The sequence below is a fragment of the Vanellus vanellus genome, assembly GCF_965231255.1.
Source record: "Vanellus vanellus genome assembly, chromosome: 5".
NCBI lineage: Eukaryota > Metazoa > Chordata > Aves > Charadriiformes > Charadriidae > Vanellus > Vanellus vanellus.
The window spans coordinates 25,044,824-25,065,383 of NC_138910.1; the positions used below are offsets into that span (position 1 = coordinate 25,044,824).

Here is a 20,560-nt window from a genome sequence, read left to right on the forward strand (position 1 = left end):
TTATGCTGACATCAAGAAGAATGCACTAGGTGGTACAAGGAAGGTAAAACAGCAGTGCAACTTAGCCTGTTTTTCTACAGAATCAGGGAAAAGTTTTAAAAAAGATTTCGGAAGAAGTATGGACGGTTTTAGGAATACTTGCCTGACACTCAAATCTTTGATTTTAATGTCTGGCATGCCCTTGGTTCAGCATTTCTCATACCCAACAGCCGCATTTTGTGCTAGATCACAATCACTTCCACTGCCCAGCCTGGCAAGCTGTGCCCTCGCCTAGCGAGCCAGGGAGTCTCTGCACAGAGCAAGCACCTCTGCCATCCACCGCCACTGCCAGCACAGGCTGCGCAGCCGTCACCTCCTCTTCCCCCCACGCTCTCCCAGCGCCACGTGTGCCCCGTGCTGGGTTTTAGTTCAGATTCTGTGATGCGCTACTATAATATTCTACATTTTATCATCCTGAAGTTTATTTTCCTTCTACCTTTCACTCTAACGTTGCACTCAAAATTGTTAATTACTCACAATTGCCTAGTAATATTTAAAAGCAACAAATGTATTTTTGTGCAGGAATGCAAAACGTACATCCCATTAAACAGCCTCCCTCTGAGAGCTCCCAAGTTCTCCTGTACCAAACTGGTGCCATTTCATTCCTGATACAGTGCATTCCCAAGCCAAAACCCTCCAGCACAGAAAAGCTGGGATGGAATTTCTCAACAGAAATCACCAGGAATGAGAGAAAACCTTAACAAGAGACTACACCAGTAAAATCAAACAGAACAGCTATATACTTGGTACAGCCAAATCAAACAAAGGGAAGTTCTTACTACAGTCAAAAGGTTTAACCTGTGCTTAGAAAAGCACTTTTTGGTATTTATTAACATTGAACACTTCTATTAAAAATCCAGACCTTTTGCTCATTATAGGAAAGTATTAACAACATGGGGAAGATTTCATTCATACTTCTAACGTGATTCAGGTCCACGCTGCTGTTCTAGATCGCGGCAGGCTCCGAGGTTCTCACAAACCAGGCTAACTCACAGAAGAGTTTCCTATTTTTGCCCCGTAAGCTCCTGATCTGAAAGCCCACGTCGCTCGCTACCTGCTAACACAAGTGCCACACGGACCACTTCTTATCACTCCCCGCCACAAATCTGTGAAAATATGTATGCACAACCCCAGTACGATGCTGAGAGACATTTTAAGAGGACTAACCTGTGCTATTTGAATCCGTTGGAGGTCACCCGGTTCTGAACTTCCCCAGCAGCTTCAATCTTGTTTCCTGTAGAGCTGCACGTGACACCACACTTCCTCACCGCACCTTGCTAGACTCGCTTCACTTACTTTTCAAAACCAGATGAAGATGCTAACTGTCCCTTACAGCACGTTTAAGAGCTTTCTGCTGTCATGTCGAACCACTGACATTTCTACATAGCCAAAGAACCCTCCTCTACTGCCTTCTGAGTCACTCCATGATTCAATGGACCTTTTTGTACTATTTGTATTAATACCAAATGCTGAATATGATTCTGTTACAGTATGAGCAGTGCTCCCCCCTTTCTTTTAAAGAGAAAACAAATGCAACAGTGGAGAAGGTAATTACACTCCAGGCATGGGAAATGGGAAATTTCAGTTCCAGGATACTTGTTTATCAAATTTTCAGAGCGGTAATGAATTGATGTATGCGAATAGATGCAGTTTTTGGCAATTTTCAGAAATATTTTTCATTTGAATGTGGCAAACAGCTCTCACAGGAGTTTGAGTCCTATGAAAAATAGTTTATGACTTAAGAAGAGTAGATGTCCTCTTAGGTGTAGCTGTGTGCATCTATATATTGTCATCTAGTGATGGGACAGAGAGGCCTGAACATATGTCACAGAAGGAAGGACAGTAAAGTCCTGGATTAGAAGAGTATGTTTACAGGATTAATCAATAGGTGGTGCTTTAGCAGAATTTTTTTTTTAAAGACACGTGAATTTTGGAAAGGCAATCTAATCTTAAGGCATACCAATAGTGACACAGCCTAAAGATAAAGTTTGAAGACTACCGTGTCAGAGGAGAGGCAGAACGGTCTTACTGAGGTCAGCAAGGAGACACTGCTCTGCTGGAAGATGCTCCTTGTGGAGCATGTTAAACACCCTTCAGTTAGGCTGGAGGGTGAGGGAGATGGTGGGGCAGAGGTCAATTAAATGTCCCTTTATTTAGCAAGCTCTGAAATAACAACATCCAATGCCTGGGGCACTGATCAGCCTGGCAAGGACTGAGTGAAGGCAGATGGGTTACACAGCCAGAGGGGTTCCCTTGGAGACTGATTGCAAACATCTGTGCTGGGGCACCAATAGAGTTAGCTGCACCTAAGTGTGGGTGTGAAGAACCTGAAGGCAGGAAGAGAGTAAACAAACAGACAGCGATGCTGCACATTTGGGATGCAAAACTTTTAGCAGCAACGGTTGTTTATGGGTGTCCTCCCACCACCACTCATTTCTCCCACCGTGCCCCACAGCACTCTCAGGTGTGTTAGCACAGTGGTTCCACAGCCTGTGCCATGGACTTTATTGAAGAACCGATTCAGTGTTCAAAAGTTTGAGGTTTGTTTTTTGGGTTTTTTTTTTGTTTTTGTTTTTTTTTTTTCCTTTTTCTCACTCTCAGGCAGCAGGGGACAACTGCTAGCATGAAGCTGGCTCTGCTGCTACCCAGGCTGTAACACAAAACCACAGCTTACGGCGAGAGGCCCAGAGCAAACCAGTGGGAGCTGCTCCTTTGCCCATTGGCTGATGCATTCTGTGTAATTTCTGCGTAAATTACGGGGTTTCTACTAAAAATGTCATCTTTTAAATTAGATTGTGCCAGATGAAGACATCAGTGTTGTGAGCAGCCTCCCGGTGACCACCAGCCAGGGATTACCTCCCTGACTGCTGCCTTGGGGCTTCTTAACACTGCTCACTAGTCTACCACTATCAAATGAGCTAAATTAGCTCCAATAATTTTTATCGGCAAGCTAAAGTAACCTGACCAATGCCGCTGGAAATCGAGTGGCAATGGTTTCGAGGATCCCTCCTACCCACAGAGATGCAGGCAAAGTGACCTCTGGCAAAGAGGCAGCCACAAATGAGGATTTCAGAGAGCAGGACGTGCCCGCTGCCGGGGTCGCCGGCTGCCAAGTGCTGTGCTTGTGCAAGAGTAACGGTGCAAGGGTAATCCCGCCTCCCCGGAAGCTGGCAGATGCAGTATAAAACATTGCTGGATAAAGGGACAAGCTCTAGAAAGGGGAAGATCCGTTCAGACTGACAAGGTGAGACCGGCACAAACTTTCCCCATGCAAGGAACTTCAGCAGCTAAGTACTGAACAAATCACATCCATAGGATCACAGAATGGTTTAGGTTGGAAGGGACCTTGAAGATCATCGAGTTCCAACCCTGCTGCCATGGGCAGGGACACCTCCCACTACACCAGGTTGCTCAAAGCCCCATCCAGCCTGGCCTTGAACACCTCCAGGCATGGGGCATCCACAACTTCCCTGGGCAACCTGTTCCAGTGCTTCACCACCCTCAAAGTGAAAAAATTCTTCCCAATATCTAATTTAAACCTACCCTCTTCCAGTTTACAGCCATTCCCCCTTGTCCTATCACTACATGCCCTTGTAAAATGTCCTTCCTCAGCTCTCCTGTAGGCCCCCTTTAGGTACTGGAGGACCACTATAAGGTATCCCCGGAGCCTTCTCTTCTCCAGGCTGAACAACCCTAACTCTCTCTCTAACTCTGCAACCCTACTCATGCAAAAGGAAATACACGCATGACTGAGAAAAAGGCTAGTTCACAAGATGGATGCTTTTGCATTAGACTCTTTTTGGGCGCACGTGCTCCAACTCGTGCACGCAGGCTGGAGCTCCTGCGGTGGTGGCAGTAGCGCATGTGCGAACACATGTCGGCAGGTGCACCTGCTCTGCCCCCCCATTTAAAGTTTTGGGCCAAATGGCCAAGGTATTATTTACACTGGAAGACACTCGAGAGCACTGGGAGACGCGTGCCGCTTCAGTGTTTTCCCCTCGGTAAGCATGCAGAGAGGCGACACACTGGATCCCGAGCTTCAGAGGCGCCGAGGGGAAGTTGAAGAGTTCAGGAAGCGGCCATGTTTGCTCTCAGCACACTGCCTCTTTGTCCTCCCACAGCTGCTCGCCCAGGGGCCTGCAGACAGCCCAAATCCCTCACAGAGATGGGTTATTTCTCTCTGTTTTAAGAAGGGACTGTTTACAAAAATCACTTTTAATGTGTCAGCTGCCACGTGAGGCTCTAGCGGTGTATATTGGACTGTGCTAGAGCTGTGCTTGGAGTCGCTGGTGGGGCAAATATGCGTTTATATCCCCCCAGATACTCCGGGGTTGTTCAAGAGGGGAGGAATTTGTTCACCCAGCAGGTAACTCACAGCAATCTCCCTGCTGCTTTTAAGCTATGCCCAAGGAAAATGGCCTCCCAGGGCGCTGTGACAGCCGAGGCCGGAGCACAAGGGCACCTCGGTGTGCCCTTCAGCGAGGCCATAGAGAAGGAGATGGTGCTGCAGGGACAGCAAAGGCAGCTGTGTGACACCAGGGGGGACTCGCCTCAGCGAGGGTTTGCTGAGCCACCACAGACACCAGAGGATCTGTCAGCTCTGACCACGGACCATTAAGACGTGAAGGGAAACATCTGAAGCCTGATGAATTCTGTCCTCTCTAAACAAACCACTTATTTCTCCATCCTTTGTCACAGATGAAGAATCTGGTGACTGGCACCTTCCAGAGGACTGAAGCCTTGACAGGATTTTCAGCAGTAATCCTACATGATAAGCCAACTGCTTGTAACTAATGCTGTATCTCACCTTGTATATACACAAGCCAAAACCATCTCTTTATCTTCCGAGTGGAAAGGATACCTGAAGCTCTTCCTTATGTACACCTGGGTACCTAATGGAAACACGTGCTAGTAACCCTGCAGATGGCACAAGGTGTTAAGACCATAAATTGACTTCCCCTCACTTGCCATGAGATCAAACAGTGTTTGATTTATGGATAAAGGACCACCCCGGCAGCAATAACAAGTTGCACGGTGGCCTGACAGATAAGCTACACAGGGATGTTAACAGACACAGCTCTAAAGCTATTTACACAAATAATTTGCTGTCCTGTGCTATGGGGATTAAAAAAAAAAAAAAAAAAAGCATTCACAGGCTCCGAGGTGTTTGGTTTAGATTAGAAATGTGCACTACCCTACATCCACGCATTTGAGTATACGGGACATGGTGATCCAGGCTAACAGAGCTTGCTGAATCCCAGCATTCAAACACACATATCACTTGCCATATAAAAACGGGCCCAGTTTATTCTTTATGTGAAAACTCACCCCCTTCGCCAATATGGCTAAGACTATACGCACACAGAATAGTGGATATGGCGGGGACTGTTTTCTGTCCAGTACCTGTCACCAGCAAATATGAGCAATTAACATCTCGGTGACTGGGCAAAACAATCTGTACTGCTCCTGACCTCGAGCAGGCACAACACATACAAGTGAAAAAGTAAGCCACCACGTGGAGCTGCTAATATGCAACTACAAAAAAACCCCAAACCCAATCTGTTTGCCAAATCACCAGAGCCAAGCACTAATACAGAGGTGTTCAAACTTCAAAGCAGGAGCACAGTCGGCAAGAGTTTGTTGAAAGAATTACAACCAGGCATGGAAACTGGGACTTCTCAGTAGCATATAATCCCTGCTGTTTCCATTTCCTCTTGCTCATTATCGGCACAGACGGGGGCTGAAGATTAGTAAACAGTGGGTGTTTGGGGTGAATTAGAGCATGTGTGATGTAGAGCTAGGTATCCTGGTGGCATCCATGTGACTTCGTAAAGATGTAAATATTTAATGTTGCCCACTATGTTTCTTCAGAACGATGAAATATTAACACATTCCTTGGGGGTGGGAGAATCATATCAGGTAAAACAGAGAGTCTATCTTGACCTTCATCCGGGATGTGAACAAAATATGACGGTCAAAAATTTTCTGGCAAATCCCCCCTTTGTAGCTGTGTGTGTGTGGAAGATGAAGAGTTTTAACATTGTTCCAGTCCTGTCTAAAACAGGAAAAAACAAATTCTGGGACAAAAATCTTTACACAGCTCCACGCATATGAGCCATGAGATTGTCAGCTATCACCCTTGGTTTTAGCAACAGGTTACCCTTTCAGGGGACAGCCACGTAAATAAAAGCCATTACTAAGAAAATGCCTAGAAACGCCTACAAATTTCTTGACTCGAGTGAAAACTGCCGATCTGACAAACCTTGCTCTCAGAAAGTTACATGTTCTTCCTGCCCCAATAATATAGATACTAAGACTCCCAAAGAAGAGTCCTGCACCGGACATGTATTATGAAATATATCATAAGATACATTTCTAAAAGAAGAACTCTTTGTGGAAGTCTCTTCGTATCATTATAGATATTTCAAAGAACCTTAATTTGATCTCAGGAACCAAAAAAGAACTTCCATTAAAAGGAATGGCACTGGTCATTGCTTACAATACTTAATTTCACATAAAGCCTAATTTCTTAGTTTGCAGCCTTTTTACACAATAAGATTGAGACACAGTTTCTCTTTGACCTGATCAAAGAAAATAGGGTTACTCAACAGGTCCACCAACATAAGAACCAACGTGTGCTATCTTTCCAAAGAGTATTTTCAACAATTTATGCTCAGTAAAAATTGCCTAGCTGTTTTTCTAGAGCAGATTTATTGTGGGTTTTTTTGTTGGTTTTTCTTTTTGTTTTTAAACCTTGCCAATGGCATGTCTAGTCTTCAAGTATCTTTTCCACTACATGAACATTGCTACGATGGTGATATTAAAAGATATTTATTACTGAGCAAATTGTCTTTAGCTATTAGCATAAGTCTTAAAGTTTACACAGTTTCAGGTATGAACAATATGAAGAGTTTGTATATACTTGGTTATTTCAGTAGAAAGCATCAACTCTTTCAGAAGATTGCACTTAAATCTGAGTAATACTTCATATTCAAAATGCCCCATCAGCATGTGTACATATATATATACACACACGTACCAGTGAAAAAAGCTAAACACCTTAGCAATTATGACCTACCACAAAGTCCACACATTTTAAAGCCACAAAACCAATATTCATTGACAAAAGCAATGTTACATCTGATACAGGCCATGTAGTTTCAAGCTGTTACTTCTGCTCAGTTGATTTCCCCTTTACACTATGAATCTTCACCCTGGAAGCACTGATAACATTTGATTAGGTAGAAAATACAAAGGGAACTAGCTACAAGCAGGATAATATGGGAGTGTATATTGGCTGGAGTCAAAAGAGCTGCGCACCATTTTATAGTAGGAGCATCCTATCCAAAGCTCATACCCATACCCTTTAACCGTTTTCTTTTAAAGGGAAAGTAGGTTCAAATCAGTGGGAACTTTAGTCCATTTCTTGCATTCTTCCCATGGGTGGTATACTCCACATCAGGAATATTTGGATGCCAAATATAGACACAGATCAGAGTCTGTGCATACTTGCTGGGTGATTATAAAATAGAAGCAGCTTCTCTGCTGTATAATGGATGAGATCTTTTATTTTTGCTTAGGTACAAATGCCAGCAATCCCATACTGACTGGAATTACGCCCGAGGGAGGTGAGCAAGATCAGATCATGTACAAGATCAGATCGTGCATTTTTCTTTCATTAATATTTATTGAAAACAATATTCTCTCAAGAATAAACAGGAGAAAGGGAGGCTCAGTATATGAATATGTATATCCACCGCATGCCACATTCTCATTTAATTATCTATGCAATTACTATGAATTAGGAGAGTTTATTACTATGAATTAGGAGAGCAGTAGTTAAGAAACTAACAGGGAATTGCAGGGTCCATGAAAAGCATCCAGATAACAGCCTTGGAGGCTAAAGGTCTCTGTTTCCTTAATGAAAAATTCAGCCCCGTTGAGAGATCCTACATCTCACTCATACATAAGGGGTAGCTCATGGCACACATCAAAGCGAGATTGCTCACACCACCATGCCCCGTGTTGGCCTGGGTCTGAAAGGATCACTTGCTAGCCAGCCTGGAACAGTTTCAATCCTTGTTCACCATCCGACTACTTCGTGATGGCTTTCAGCATGGAAGTTAGTCAACACCATTCTGAGCAGGAACTTTTGTCTCGTAGACCTGGGATTACTGACTCTTTCCACTTAGACTACACTAAAACTGACAGAAAACAATGTTTTGTCACAACTTACCTGGCTTAGAAGTAAACTACTGATCTAGAAATAAAATGCTCTATATTGTCAATCACCAAAACCTGGTTTCATCAACCGCTGAAGCTGAGTCAATTATTTTCAGGAGACTGCACTCACAGGACAAAGCAACACCGCTACCTCAGAAGGGTATGGGGACACCCTGTCATCCCCACAGCTAGCCAAATAAAAGGAGCTGGGCTTCTGATGCCTTGGCTACGCAAGTTCCTGTAACATGCTTGGGAACTGGCAATCAGGATAAGCCCCTGAATGTGCAAGTTGAAATTGAGAGTGGAGGCAGCAGTTTGGTATTCTACCTTGAAACAACTTGGCACCAGGTCTCCCTCATTAGCAGAAGTTCCACGCAAGACTATAACCAAACTTATAATGATCTATTGTATCCCACTCTGCATGTGTTTTGTTTCTTCTTTCCTATCCCAACAGCAAAAGGCCAGGGACTCAGTAGAGAACAGAATAATTAAATCTATAGCTAAGTATATGGCTTATGGCTCTGAGGGTGTTACCTATGCACAACAGAAAACCCCGGCTCCACGTATTTTGAAGCACGGCCATCTGAAGAGTTGCTGCTAACAGAGCAGAAACGCCTTACTGTCCAATTTCTAGACTATTCAGCGAAGCTGGCTGGCTCCCCTGCGAGGCTGCACCGCAGCAGTGACCTAAGAAAACAGGGCACAGGAAAGCAGCAGGCGCCTCCTAAAACCCTCCTGCTTGGCCTGAAAAATTCCAGCTGCCCCAGGGTAAGGGAGGGGATTACAGCATGGGCCCCTTGGGGGAGGCAGGACGATTAGTCACGGGCTTTTCAGTAGAGCCCACATTTCCAGTTGGTCTGCGGGCCACATCCCAGCAGAGCCAGCATGTCCCTGCATGGTCCTACATGGAGGATGAATTGCGAGCTGATACTCCGCCGCTCTCATTGACGATGCCTCAAAGCATCCCCACACGCTGCGGGAGTCTAAAGGTGTTTCTTCACCCACTTCCCTGTCACTACGTGCTGCCAGCAGGGGCTCAGCTACACCAGCTGTGATACAGGCTGTTTATACCTACTCGAGGTTTCATGATGTTAATAGTTTGGATTTAAGTAAACTTTGTGACGTATTTAACTTTGGGCTTTTTGCTGCTAAATGGGACAAGGACTCTCAACTTCTAATGCCAAAGCCAGCACCTCACATCACTCTTGGGAATTCCATTTTTGAAGGCCTTTGATTGTCCATGAGGCTATTTCCATAATTATATCCTCAAGAACTTATTTTATAGTTGCCCTTATAGCAGTCCGGATTCCTTAGTTACAGGGTCTGAGATCCTGCACTGATGCACGTTACAGAAAATGACAGCGATACCAAGGTGTTCTATTGGGAATGAAGAAACCTGAACATGCCAGAGTTAAACAGAGAGAAGCAAGACTGCAATTTGTGACAACTGCATTGGACAGAACTGAGGTTTATTGCATCAACCATGCCTGCGGATACTCCTGCGGATACTCTGGGTTTTTTCCTCCCTAGTACTGTCACATCACAGCAACCCACCAAAACTTTAGAAGAAAGGTGTCAAAGGCACTGGAGCTTTAGAGCAGAAGAAAGAGCAATCCTACCTTCAGGATGGCAATTTCATAAAATAACCAGCAGTCTCCACCAGAGAACAGAGGTAACACCTCTTGAAGCCTAATGGAAAACAGCCCAGAGGAAAGCCTGGGGAACATCGTCCTGTCCTCGGCCTGGAACAATCCTGCTCTGCTGGTCTCTCCTCAGTGCTGATCCCCCACAGCAACCTTACATCAGGGCAGGACTGGACCCAGGGTCGCACCTACAAGCTCTTTTGTTAGTCCGGAGTGATTTTTTTGTTGTGCGTCTCTGTTCTCACTTCCTAGGGCATAAAGTCACGCCTAGCTAAGAAATGGCAGTGGGACGCTTCCTTATCTCTATATAAAGGGAAGAAGGTGAAAACGCACACTATATATATATATATATTTTTTTTTTTACTTTCCTTTCTTGCAGGGTTTTTCCATTCTATTTTCATTTGCTTCTGTTCATACCTCGCAGCTGATGGCCTGGAGCAAAAAACCTTGGAAGCTGTAAAGGCTGTGGTATTATATACCATGTGGTATCATCTCTTTAATGCCTCCTCAGTCTCACTGATTAGTGAGCGGACCGTAAACAAACACTTGTGAGAAGAATAAAAGCTTTCAGACTATGCAAAAAAGAGAAGTCGTTTACAGCAAGAGCAGTATATAACTGTAAACTGCATTATTCCTCCTAAGAGGAAACTTTCTTGGGGAACTTTTAAAGTAACACAAACCAGAAGACAACAATGACAGTTCTTTCCCTTGGAAGCACAAAATCCCTCAGTGTTCTCATTTAAGTACTGCACATGATAACATCCAACAGGGTTTTACCCTGCAATTCACTTGCATTATCAGGGATGTTCTGCTAAACAACTGGCACATTTTAGATGAATAAAGAGGGAACTTGTCCAGTCATCTCAAGCTGTTTGTCAGTTATGGAACACTTCATTTTCTAGTTCCCTATAGCAGTTCAAGTTAATTTGTCTTCCTCTTGACTCCAGTCAGCATGCACATTTTTAAGGACGCACAAATGAAAAAAAGAAAAAGCTATAATAATAATAAAAAGCTATATAATAAAACTTGGAGACACTGATCCTGCAGCGAGCTGCTACGAAGAGGATAACCAACAAATGAGGAAATAAATATTGTTCTGGTTCCACTAAACGGGAAGAGTAAGTATAAGTATGCAGCTACTCTTCAGAGTAAGATGCTTCAATTTGAAAAGCATCATCTTATTTGAAACTAAAACTAAACAAGACAAGAATATGAGTTGTTCGTTTATACCCAAGAGACACTAGACAACTCAATTAAGAATAATCTATTTAAAGTAAGTTACGCCCTGAAACAAGTATTCTGTCCCTCCCTAAGCCACCTATTCAGATCAAGTGCAGAACTTGTATTTGAAAATACAGTAGAAAGGTCCAAGGAAGAATTATGTCCTTGTGGTTTGTTGCTGCCTAGTATTAGAACAAAGTTTTGGGGCTGTGTGCTGCCATTTGATAGTTTCGGGTTCCAAGACGCCACCACAACTATTGATTGGAAAAGTTGTACGTTTAAGGAATATCTTTCTCGCAGTTTCAAAGTAGTATTAGTCTGGGGTGGTTTGAAAATGCAACCTGCAGACAGGAATGATGATATACCAGCACTTGCTACTGCTGTGAGCTCAGATGAATAGCATTCTCTCTAAAACTGAAATAGTCATATTCACATACCTTCCTTACCACCACATTGCTATAATTTCATTTTTCATTTCATCCCATTGGAATGGAAATTGTATTCTACTGGGCAATGGTCAAATGCATTCCCTTAAAAATCAAAGGAAAAAATGTACGACCATATGGAAAACAAGAAGCGGCATCTGACCACATAGAGATACATTGAAAGAGATTAATACATTGAGTCATACAATCTCACTTATGCACCTGAGCACGTGATTTGTTTACTTACAACATATGCAACACACAACACCCTTTATGGTTTACATTTAATACTTCCTTTAAAAAAATCTTTTCAGTAGCTTCAAATGTGAATGCAGAAGTGAAGAGTCTCTATTTTGCATTTCCATGGCAGAAAGAAAAATATTTTGGAACTACATTAGGCAAAGCGGGTCAGTCAATATTGGGTAAAACAGGACATGAGGAGAGCAGTGACTGATGTCTTGGCCATGGGAGGACTGGTGAGTTGAGGTAAACTGAAGAGAAGACTGCAGAGCTTAGTAGTGGGTGGCCGATGCTGTCCACGTTTGCCAAACTGCAACCCAAATTGATACAAAAGAGCTTCAAAGTAGTACCCTTGAATTACTGGCTGAGGAACATTTCCTCAGGTAAGAAGTGGGGGGAGAGAATAACCAACCAATCCTTCCCCCAAGTATTTTTCATCATCTATGTCTTTCTATTAAGAAGTTACTTAGCTGATTCTAGTTATAAAACCAGTTACCATCCTGTTTAGGCTACTCATAAAAGGAAGGTTGACGATTCATGCCACCCTCTTATGGCTCTGGAGTGCTATCCCAGCAGCTGGAGATTGCAAGCTGCCTCCAAACACCTATACGTTTCCTCAGGGACCAGGGTAATTTGAGGGCAGCTATAAGGTCCCACCATTTTCAGAGCCTGTCGGTGAGGTGAGCTAATGAGGCACTGTCTGTTGTTCCCAGCAGAAATAGCAGAGACACCACTGATCTAGGGCAGCAGCTCTCAAACTTAACTGCTCACATCACTGCTTTAATAAAAAAAAAAGAAAGAAAGAAAAGAGTTGGGGAAAAAAAAATAAATAGTGGAAGCTCAGGCAAACTCCTCTTTCGTTTCTTGTAAAAGAGGCCAGGGCACAGCTCTGAGCCACTGGGTGTACAGACTGGTCTGGAGGGTCATTGTATCTGCTGCAACTCATTTTACCTTCTTAATTCTCAAGAACAAGTATATTAAGGATCATATTTTGCACATTTGACAGACTGTGAAAGGATGAGTGCAGTGTTGTTTTGCCTATGGAGATCTTTAGACTAGCACAAGAGAAGACAAAAAAACCCCAACAATCTGAAAACAAAGCCAGAGACTGGGTCAGAAAATTCATCACTTAGCCTATGACTTAATATTGAGAACTACAGGAGATTAAGTTTTATATACCCTCAAGGTTAAGTGGGAAGAAACTTGTGCTGCTAACCAAATCCTGTGGTGTGCTGAGCCAGTGTTATACACCTGGATGCAGAGTCCGGACCTGCCAGCCTCGGGCTGATGGTGCCAACATGCTCTCATGTGCACTGCAGGTACTGTCCTTGCTAAGAAATCCCAAGTTCTCAGCGCTACACACGTCCCATCGTAAAGACGCCTTTTTCTAAGGTTTAAGACAGTTTGTCGTACTCAGCCATATCACCGAGCATGGCTAATTTGGGATACATTCACAAGCATTCACACTTGCGCTTCCACAGCGGCCAGGCATAGCACCCAATACCTATCGTCCAAGCAAAGCTGCCCAGACAATTCGGCTTTATGTAGCTGGCAGGCTCAGCTGTTTCAGGGTATTACCCTGACACACAGCTCTCTTCACAGAACAGCCATGCACACGTATACTTGGACAACAGGTTGTGGCAACAATAAAATAACACATTATCATATCCGATTTCTATGACTTAGAAGGATTTTGCAGCTTTCCATGCCTGCTGATGCTGTGTTAGTATTTAGATACCCGTGTCAAGCAAGTTACAAAACCAATCTGTTATTGTGGTGAATAAGTGATGGGCAGATCTGCTGAATGATGCAAGGCTCCACTGACTTTTAGTTATGCTTATGTAACTCCATAGTCTCACAGCTGCTAATAATTAGCAGATGACCTGCATAAGTGCTAGACAAAAAAAAAAAACCCAACCAAACAAAACACCCAAAAAACGGGAAAGGAGAATCCTGCTTCATCACTTCAGAAACAAGCTACCAAAACAAGAGTAATGATTTTATTTCTCTTTTAAGTCTGCCATGATTTTCTTTTTCTCCTCGCAACAGAATTCAAGCAAACACAGCATAACGAATTCAGCATAACTTATAACTGAAGATCTGAATGGTGCCTTGTTCATAGCATTTGGATTTGAAACACAGATGCAGTTAACTCTCAGCTTAACTCCTTCCATGGTACTCTTTAAAATGCTTATCTGTGTTCTTCTCAGCTTCCAGATTTTAAAAAGTTTTCTTCAAGAAATTTTTATTTTTTAAACAAAGAGAGATTCAAACTTGGATTCAGTGTACAGCTTCCTCTGCTCCTTTCCTCTTTTAAAAATAAGAGATTAATTGTTATGCAGCAAACTGGGAATAACATCATTTTCTAAAAATTTCCTTTGCAGCTCTTGTCTTTATTTCACCAAATTCTTTTCCAGATCTGGTGTTTTGAGCGTTTCCTGAAAAAGCCAATGCTATAAACTGTTCTTCAGTATTAAAAAACACACCTATGAATACAAGACATAGAAAACAAAAAGAAAATTATCTTTCAGAGGGCAAAGTTAGTCTCTGTTGCCAAGTGATCTGAAAGTAGTTGAATAGGGAAAGAAGATGGTTTTATGCTTAAAGACAACATCTTTTAGCTACTAAGGCACTAGTCTGCCAGTCAGGAGATTTATGATCCTCTCCCAGCACTATTACTGACCCACTGCTATGAGAGTTTGGGCAAAGTCACTTCCCCACACTATGATTCTTTCTGCACTCCAATTTTCGAAGCCTTTATTCAGACTTCTCAAGGCCATTTTTGGATGCTTTGAGACCACTTTTATTCCCAGATGTTCTAGGGACAGACGAAAGCAGCCATGCTTATCCAATAATGAAGAAACATAGCATACAGCCAGCTGGAAGGGACCACTGGATCTCATCTAGTTCAGAGCAGGGCTAACCTGGCTTAAAGCAGATTGCTCAGGTCTTGTCCAGTCCAGTTCTTAGACTATCTCCAAGGACAAAGACTCCACAATCTCTGGACAACCAGTTCCAGTGGTTGGCCACCCTCACCATGGAGGACCTTAGAGGCAATTTTTGCAGGAAGCAGTACAATGAACAGAGGAACCCAATTTCTTCTCAGGGCTTGCTTCTGGTCCTCTTAAGTCAGGGGCCAGGAAAATTCAGAGAGAAACCTGCTCCACGCTGCCCACTCTTCACGGCAAGAGGATTTCAGTGCTTGAGGACAGCATTCACCAAAAAGATATTAAAGAGAAGGAGGAAGAGGGAATCACCCCGCTTCCTGAAGTTATCACAAGAGAAACACGCACAAGCTATTTTGGGCTCACTGAAGCTGCTAAGAGCATTTATTTTAACCACTGCATTACTTTCCATTAAAGAATATCCTGTATTCTTCAGCAGGGGAGATGTACTCAAGTTTAGCTCAAACGAGGAGAGCCCTCTCATGAAAACATGCACTAGAGGAAAGGAGGGCCCTTCACGTGGACTCAGTTCCAGGAATGAAATGACAGGAGCTGCACACAAACACACACTGAAGAGACTAATGATGATGGGTGCCACATAAACAGCTTAAATCTTAGGAACTTTTACTTCTGCAAGATTAGTATTTTAAGGAGTTACAAAAGTATACATTTTAACTCCAAAGTGTACTTATGTGTAATTGGAACCAAATGTAGAACATTAATGAGGGTACAGCAGAGTTAAGTGTTACAAAACAGACTCGAACTACTCCTTGCGCTTCCCGTTTATCTCCCTCCAGGAATAAGGAAAAACTTTCTATTCTGAACTCCTTTGATCTCTCAGATTTAGATGAAAATGCTCCCTTGCCACTTGCGTCTCCAGCCTTAGAGACACTCTTCACTGATCTTTGTGAACCGAGTTGGATGAGACCCAAGGACAGCTGCTCTTTCAGACCTGTGTGCCTGCAAGGCTGAACAGCCACCACAGTATCTTTCAGAGCAGTATCTTTGGGTTATTTCCACTGAAAAAAAAATAATGATCTTTTCACAATTCAGATTTCACTTACAAACTCAGCAGCATTGTGCTTGCAGAGAGTCACAACGGAGTATTAACATAGTAAACAGTTCATTGATTTCCTTCCCCTTGCTACTCTTCAGATATCCTGACGTACACGTGCACGGTAGCTAGCGCTACATGAGAGCACTACACTGCTATGGTACTGGTCAGCACAAGGCTCCAAAATATTTTAAACGAAACCTTCTACGAAAGCATGGTTCTAGACATCTTTATTAAATTTAGTTTTTAATAATCCCTTTTCTGGGCCATTTGCCAGCTAACAGTTCAGCAGTTATTACTCAATAACAGACAGATTTTCACGTACGTCTTTGAAGTAAGGAGCTAAACAATTAGGTGTTAACTGCACACCAAACAGCATGTAGAACAGACAGGTGCCTTGAAGATTTGTGGCCGCTTTCAGTTTCCTCTTCTTTGGTACTACCAAGATCTGCTCTACCAACCCAAAACTTACCTGTCTCCCAATATAAAGAATGCTCTCCCACCCCTACTCAAAACCAGCTACCACCATGGGTTTTGAACCAAGATACTCAACAGTATGTTTTTATAACGGATCCAACAGACCAAGTGTCAGAGTGCACTACACAAAGAAAAGGAGAAAGTGTCCTCATTTGAGCCAAGAATAAGAGAAGTCAGTAGAAAGAACACAAAAGCATTTAATCAGATTTGAATTTTGATAACGCTTCATTGTTGTGAAGAAGCCACAAGATATGTTTGCCTTGGCAAGAGCATAAGCTTTAAAGAAATCTTCCCCTCTCCATTGCATCACTATTTCTTGTGGTTTCTATACACAAGCCCATTATCCAGATGGAAATTCAATGTAGTTAAAAAGCATAGAGCATTTCTAAAGGCTGTTTGCATAAAGACATTCTACTAAAATGCATACGTACCAAGAACAATAAATGTGTCTCTAAAGGAAACCTATGAATTCCTGTCCTCGTGTCACATTTGTCAGACAACACCAACACACGCTCTTTTCTTTCTCCAAAAAAGCTTGGTGTTTATACCAGCAAGGCAGAAAACTACTAGCTGTTAGGAATTTGTGCGCTGTAGGTAGTGGAGAGCAATACTGTAGTGTGGTTCCTTCACAAAGGGATTAGTGTTGCTCCTGCTCCTCAGTGGCCTCTCGACCAGAAGGGGTCTGGAGATCATCCAATATAAAGGTCATACCTGTTGTCACAGGTGGGAAATTGCTCCTTTTTAGCTAATACCTTTTTCTTTCAACTCTGACTCTACTGCATGAGTAAAAGCAGTGAAGCCCTGATGTAATTTTGTGATAACTCTGGGTTATGCAGCCCCCAAAGGCAGCACCTTGCTACCGGATGCTGTTCAGAGAATAATGTAACGCTTTAGAAAGTTAAAAGTGTAATTTCAGTAGAAATACTACGGCAGCAGCAGAAGTTAGGACACAGCTAGAGAGCTTAAACTGCTTTAATCCCCATTTGCTGGGGTGAGCGATCTCAAAGCAGGAGGCAGGGGGGAGGCAGCACAGGGCCGATCGGGGATACTTGTACAGACAGAGGGAGTAGCTGCTGCTACTCGTTCTCCACCCCCTCTCCTTTTTCTGAGGTTTTTAACCCAGATTGCTGAACTTTTCAGTAATTCAGTTTACAGCACAACCCCATGGATAAATGGGAGAGGCTGAACAAGCTGCAGCACAGGGGGAGGAACAGGTGACCAGCGATAAGAGAAGGGTGGGAGGGACAGGAGTGGAGGCAGAAATCCCCAAGCTGCCAAGGGCAACATGTAGAGCAACCGCAGCCTGCGGGGCACAGCCCCTGCCCCGAAGAGCTCACACACCAGTCAAGGCCAACCACAAGAACCGGCGTGCCTCTCGCTTCACATTCCTCGGAAACTTGCCTTAACCAACTATGGAAATAATCATTTCATGTACAACACGGAGAACTACACATTTGACAGGCAGATGCTAAGGGCAACGTCCTGCGCAGCTTGAGGTCAGAGGATGCTGAAGAGCCTAGAAGAGTGAGGGAGAAAAAACACACACGATACCCGCGGAATGAAAAACAGCGCTTTCTGGAGGAACAGTAACAGGGATTCAAGAGACACAATCTCATTTTTATGATATTTGCTCTTGCCCTAGCTAAACTAGATGTTTAAACAAAACTCGTGCACACATAAAAAGCTTTTCCTCTATGTCTCCCCCGCAATTCTCTCTCTCATACTCTCTTCCCGAATCTCCCTTTCTGCATCTGTCCTCCCCTCACGTGCTCCCGCTGCACGGAGGGCAGAAGTGCTCTGCAACAGCTGTATTTCCTCCTCGCATGCTCCTTCCCCTCGCCCGCTCCGGCAGAGGGGAAAGTACAGGCCAGCTCAGCCTGCCTCGTGCTCCGCAGCGCTCGGAAAGGCGCAGTGCCAGAGCAGGTCCCTCCACGGCAGCGCTGCCATCCCTCCTGCCTTTCTTGCGGGCAAGGCTCCCAAGCTGGGCACGCTATGGGTAACGCACAGAGGCCAAACAGACTCTGAGAGGCCCTCTTCTTTTTCTCATGGCCTCTTGGGCCTCTGCACGGCGCTCCCAAATTGGGCTTGGAGGAGCTAAAGGACAGAAGAAACGGAGAAGTGAAGAGTGAAAAAGAGTGCAAATGAGGAGCAAAACACACTGCCCGTCCCCTGGAGGTCAAGACAAGTGAGAACAGCTAGCTGCTTATTACAGCTCTCTCTTTGAGGAAGCATTTCAAGAATAAAAGAGCAATTTAGAAGTACCTCACAGTGAGTTCCTCAACAAGCACACCTTAGTGCCAGAGATAAGTGCTGTATCGCTTTTGTTTTAAATAAGAGGCCTGAGCAGGGCATGTGGAAGCAGCTGAAGAACACCTACTCTCAGAGAAGGAATATAGTCCTGCACCGCAAAAGGTGTTTACTAGAAGATAAAGCACAGCCATTAGAGTAGCAGAGGCAAACAAAGAGGCAGACAAGCTAGAACTTTAAGGCTGTTCACTTGAGGTTCCCAAACTTGACTCCTTCAAAAAGCCCCTAAGAGCCAGCTCGGAGGGCAGAGACCTGCTTTGGTTGCCTCCACCATAAAAGCCTAACTACAAGGTCCACCTCAACGTTCGCTGCAGATGACAGCACTTAAGGGAGGAAGACTGCAATGCAAACACCCTCTGTGAGCGAGCGACCGTAATGGCACCCTACTTGGGTACCACACGTGTGGGCAGCGGTGCCTGCCACGGCCCCAGCCTGGCTCCCCCCACCCAGCCGGCATTTCACAGCCTCACCAGGGATGGACGCAGATGCCACCAGCCACCTCCTTCGGAGGTCAGAGCAGAGGCACGCTCTTGCGCTGCCAAAAGGGCTGGACACCATCCTCCATCCCGGCCACCCACCCCGGGAAAGGGGGGGAGGGGGGGGAAGGAGGAAGATGGGGGAAGCAGGGAGAGATCCCAGCCCCACCAGCACAGCTTCGGAAAGCAGGAGGAGCGCGTTCCCGAGACAGAGAAGTCTGGAAGAAAAGAAAGAGAAAGAGGAAAAACAGGCACGAAGCTGCCACGACGACCCTTGTAACCCCCCCGGGGCGGGAGGGTCCGTGCGGGGCGGGCAGGGCCCCGGCGGCGGCAGTCGCCGCCGCCGGGGCCCTGCCCGCCCCGCACGGACCTTCCCCCCCCCGCCGTAAGCGAAGCCCCATCCACCCCCCTCCTCCGTGCCCCCCTTACCGCGCTCCGTGCGGGGTCAAGCGGCGGGAGGGGACGGTAGTTCCCGCCGGCGCTCCAGCCGCTGCGGCGGCCGGGACATGTTGGGCCGGGCGCGGCTATTTATAGCGGCAGGAAGCGGCGCGGCTCGGCTCGGCTCTGGGGCGCCGCTCTCCCGCCGCCCAGCGCCGCCGCACATGCCCCGGAGAACGGGGAGAGGGGGTGGTGGTTGTCCACCCACCCTCCAGGTCTCCCCGGGGATGTCGGCATCATCTCCCCCCGCCCCGCCTCGGTTCGTGGAGCGAGGGTTCCCCGCGGGATCGTCCTTCCCGCGTGGGGTCGGGGGTGCTGGTCCTTCTCGTCCCAGGTGTTCCGACGGGAGTGAAAACCAATCAGTGTTAACGAGATAAGCGCGTTACAGGGAAAGGTTTTCAGGTTCCCGGGGGCAAACAGCCCGAGCTGTGCTACGTCGGTAGCTTTTCCAGGGGTAAAAGAATCGTGGAATGATTTAGGTTGGAAGGGACCTTGAAGATCATCGAGTTCCAACCCCGCTGCCATGGGCAGGGACACCTCCCACTACACCAGGTTGCTCAAAGCCCCATCCGGCCTGGCCTTGAACACCTCCAGGGATGGGGCATCCACAGCTTCTCTGGGTTCATCCTGTCCTCCAAACCCTCATCAGTTCCCTGCTTATACCAATTTCCTGCATCTGCAACCTTTTGGCCTCCATCTTAGCTCTACTTTCCGCAACCTTTTGCCCCCTGGTGCACCCACTGGCAGGGAACGCTGGAGGGAAGAGAGGTGCTTGCACCCTCCCGCTCCTGCTCGGCACTGCCCCGGCCTTCTGGGAAAGCCCCAAGCCCCAAAGGCCATTAAGCAGGGTCTCCTCCTCCCCCCAGCTCCCGATGCTCTGTTTGTCCGCAAAGCTCTCAACACGCTTCATTTTCCCTACCTGCCTCCGACGGCCTTGATAGCAGTCAGCAGGGGAGGGGTAGTGGAGCTTGGGGAATGTCAAGGCAGCAGGCAGAGACACACACAGTGGAGTGGAAACGTAATTAAACAGTAGGAAAGAGGTACTGGCTTTTTCCCTTTTAAGGTTTACAGT

The 20,560-nt window shown here is 45.4% G+C and overlaps 1 protein-coding gene across 1 annotated transcript in view; it reads right to left on the reverse strand.

Annotated features, from left to right (window-relative positions):
• Positions 1 to 19,556, reverse strand: part of WIPF1 (WAS/WASL interacting protein family member 1) — a 56,411-nt gene extending 36,855 nt beyond the window's left edge. The window contains exon 1 of the mRNA XM_082484648.1: positions 19,480 to 19,556. The gene's annotated coding sequence lies outside the window, so the exon portion shown is untranslated. The remainder of the gene's footprint in view (positions 1 to 19,479) is intronic.
• Between the last annotated feature and the right edge of the window lie 1,004 nt (positions 19,557 to 20,560).